Consider the following 4,431-nt stretch of genomic DNA (forward strand, 5'->3'; position numbering starts at 1 on the left):
CTCTAAATCAGATCTGATCAGCTATGTTCAAGCAGATCCGTTAGCATCATTAAGCGTGTTAGCTGTGTGGCTGCAGGGTCGGTGGGGTCGGCCCACCTGGAGACCAAAATATGTCAAACACTATCTGAAGGAGTGATCTCAAACTTTGGGATGACACTAATGATGTCTTTAACTCAGTAAAACTCCCCCGTGGTAAACAGAAGGGAATAAAAACAGCTGATTTGGGCGCAGGTGGCCTAGTGGTTTAAGGTGCACCCCACATATGTGGTCGGCCCGGGTTGGAATCCGGCCTGTGGCGCTTTTCCTCATGTCTGTCCCTGACTCTCTCATCTCTGATTCCAATTCCATCCACTTTCCTCCGCTATCAATAAAGACATGAAAAACCCCAAAATAAATCTTAACAAAAAAAACCCCATAGAGCGCCCTCTAGGGGACAAATATAGAGTATAAAACACAAACTGGCTTCACTACATCCTCAGTGAATGAGAAACTTTATTTCTGAAACCAGTGTCACTAAAAAAAATCACATCAGTGGATCTAACAGTCAACACTCAGTCTTATTATACTGAGAGTAAGTCAGACTCCTCCCTCTGATAGTCAGACTCCTCCCTCTGATAAAGCCAGACTCCTCCCTCTGATAGTCAGACTCCTCCCTCCGATAGTCAGACTCCTCCCTCTGATAGTCAGACTCCTCCCTCTGATAGAGTCAGACTCCTCCCTCTGATAGTCAGACTCCTCCCTCTGATGGAGTCAGACTCCTCCCTCCGATTGTCAGACTCCTCCCTCTGATAGAGTCAGACTCCTCCCTCTGATAAAGTCAGGCTCCTCCCTCTGATAAAGTAGGACTCCTCCCTCTGATAAAGCCAGACTCCTCCCTCCGATAGTCAGACTCCTCCCTCTGATAGTCAGACTCCTCCCTCTGATGGAGTCAGACTCCTCCCTCTGATAGAGTCAGACTCCTCCCTCTGATAAAGTAGGACTCCTCCCTCTGATGGAGTCAGACTCCTCCCTCTGATGGAGTCAGACTCCTCCCTCTGATAAAGTAGGACTCCTCCCTCTGATAAAGTAGGACTCCTCCCTCTGATAAAGTAGGACTCCTCCCTCTGATAGAGTCAGACTCCTCCCTCTGATAGTCAGACTCCTCCCTCTGATAAAGCCAGACTCCTCCCTCCGATAGTCAGACTCCTCCCTCTGATTGTCAGACTCCTCCTTCTGATGGAGTCAGACTCCTCCCTCTGATAGAGTCAGACTCCTCCCTCTGATAGTCAGACTCCTCCCTCTGATAAAGTAGGACTCCTCCCTCTGATAGATTCAGACTCCTCCCTCTGATAAAGTCAGAGTCCTCCCTCTGATAAAGTCAGACTCCTCCCTCCGATAAAGTAGGACTCCTCCCTCTGATAGAGTCCTCCCTCTGATAAAGTCAGACTCCTCCCTCCGATAAAGTAGGACTCCTCCCTCCGATAGAGTCAGACTCCTCCCTCTGATAGAGTCCTTCCTCTGATAAAGTAGGACTCCTCCCTCCGATAGAGTCAGACTCCTCCCTCTGATAGTCAGACTCCTCCCTCTGATAAAGTCAGAGTCCTCTCAGCACATTCATGCCTTAGCATCTACAGATACATCTGAAAATATTATATATATTTTAAATATTATATATTTTTATTATAAAAGTAGAACAGCATGATCAAGTATATGACCTAGATTCATCAGACACAGAGAAATAAGTCAAGATGATTTTTTAATCCTGATGATTATGGCGTAAAAATCCACTCTGTAGAAATATGAGCATATGGCGTAAAAGTCCTTCAATCTCTCATTCTAGTTCAGTTCACACAACCACAACCATGGGGAAGACTGTTGACTAGATATTTGTACAGAGGACAACCACTGATGCCATCCATGGGGAAGGTAAGCCCCAGAAGGTCAAAGGTGAAAGGTCAGGCTGATCTCAGAGGCTGGATCAGAGCAGATTCATGAAAGCTGAGTGAAGGATGGGAAGAAAAGGAGCAGTAAGAAAAGGAGGAGGGATGAGCTCAGCCTTCAGAGAATCGTCAAACAAAGCAGATTCAAGAACCTAGGGGGGCTTCACAAGGACTGGACTAAGACTGGAGTCAGTGGATCAAGATCCTCCACACAGACGGGTCCATCCAAGTGGACTATCAGTGAGGTGTTCCTAGTGTTCTTAATGTCCCATGTCATCTGCTGCTGTTGGTCCACTGGTCTTCATCAAGTCCAGAGTCCAGCAGATTTTAGAGCCCGCCATGCTTCCATCTGCTGAGAAGCTCCATGGAGATCCTGATTTCCTTTCCACCGTCCCACAGTGAAACCAGAACTACCAGGAACTGGTTTACTGACCCTGGTGAAACTGGGTTTGATTGGCCAATCAACTGGTCCGACCCGAACCCCATAGAGCACTGATCATCAACTGGCGGTCTGGGGGCCATATCAGGCCCCCCAAAGCTTTCTGTCCGGCCCCCGAAAGATCATTAAATTCAGAAAAGGAGGAACAAAAGATGTCGTGTTTTTAAGGTTATCTTTTGGCTTTAAATGTCTGCAGCTGTTAAATCTATCCCACAAACAACTAATATTGAAATAGTTTTAGAATCACGTAACATTTGATCTGTTTTTACAGAAATTTACTGTCATTATTAGTAGATATTTAAAAAAGGGTTATGGTTGGCAGAAGTGCTGCAAAAATTATCAGATAGCAGTGAAAAGGGGTTAGAGAGAAGAAAAATGGGTTATAAGTGGCAAAATGGGTCGTGGAGTGGCACAAAGGGACAAAAAATGGCAGAAAAAAGTTAAGAGTAGAGGTTAAAATGTGGAAAAAATTAATTAAAGATGAAAAAGGGGCAAAAAGTATGAAAATTGGTTTCAAATGACAAAAACAGTACAAAAAAGTAATGAAAAGGGTTAAAAGTGGCACAACAGGGATAAACCATGCGGGAAAAGTGGTTTAAATGGGTTAATGAATGGCAAAACTGGGTTAGGGGCAAAAATGGCCTTAAAGTGGCACAAATTGGGTTTAAAGTTGAAAAAAAAATGTAACAAAAGGGGGTTAAAAAGAAGCAAAAATAGAAGAAAAGGGGTAAAAATGGATAAAAGAGTGCACAAAGGGGATATAACATGCAGGAAAAGTGGTTAAAATTGGGTAAAATTGTGCAAAAATCTTGTTAAAGAGGCACGACAGGGCAGAAAGTATCAAAAAGGGGTTAAAAGTAAAAAATGACTTAATATTGGCGCTAAATCATTGAGGGCCCATTCTCTGGGATTTTCTGGGGCCCAGCCAACTCTGTTGTCAGGTCTGTCTCCTTGTGGCCTGCTGAATAATAGATAATAGGGATAGATCTCACTGGTAATGACTGAAATACAAATACTACTACAACAATATGTCAATCAGACCAAAATATTTCTTTGATTTTTGTTTATGTGAAAGTCTGGCTCTTGTGCAAAAGTACTTGATGACCCCTGCTACAGAGGATCAGACCAGACTCAACAGTCCAGACCAGCTGAAGGCTGCTATCAGAGAAGCTGGGCTTCATGACCCCCCAGCAGGATCACGGACTGATCAGCGCATTATGAGTCGTTCATGTAAACCCTCCAGAGCGTCCTTTTTTGGGGGTTTGTTTCTCAATGAAACTATCCAACGTTGACATTGTTAGGTATTTTTGAGAACTGGAACCTCCAGGAAGCTGGTATTTACTGGTAAAGACGTTTGTCTCCAGATGTGAGAGTGGACGGGGTTTCATCTTCACCTTCTGTGGGATGTTTAGATGAACGTGTGCTGACCCGTCTATCTTTCTCTGTTTACATGGACAACAACGATGAAGACTGCCCTCACTCTTACATCTATTGTCTTTGCATTAGGGTGTTTATGTCTAGGAGGTCTGAGGCTGCAGAGCTTTCATCAGTTCAAGGGCACTCGGCTCTCAGACTGCAGGCTGATACCACATTAACATCCCAAACTCACAGCTGGTCGTGTGTGTGACCTTCTGACTTCCCCTCAGGCCCACAGAAAAGGCTGAAGTGATGTGTAAGCAGATCAGAAGCACGCGGCGGCGGAGACGAGTGGCGATCACAGCGGCCTGCAAAGATTGATGCAAAAAGATGCGCTCGCCATTTTCACTCATCTCCTCCTTTTTTCTCCTCCGTCCTTCCTTCCTTCCTTCCTGCATCCTCCTCTCCTCATCCATCCACGTCACTCTTTTCCAGACTCCTTCCCATCCGATGGATAATTCATGAAGTCTGGCCGAACATGCAGCCTCTCCATTATTCATCTAACATTAGGGAGGAGGAGGAGGAGGAGGAGGAAAGAGGAGGACAGAGGAGGAGGCAGAGGAGGAGAGAGGAGGAGACAGAGAAGGATGCAGAAAAACCAGGGAAGAGAGAGGAGGAGACAGAGGAGGAGAGAGGAGGAGAGAGGAGAAGACAGAG

Source organism: Cheilinus undulatus, linkage group 11 (assembly GCF_018320785.1).
Source record: "Cheilinus undulatus linkage group 11, ASM1832078v1, whole genome shotgun sequence".
NCBI lineage: Eukaryota > Metazoa > Chordata > Actinopteri > Labriformes > Labridae > Cheilinus > Cheilinus undulatus.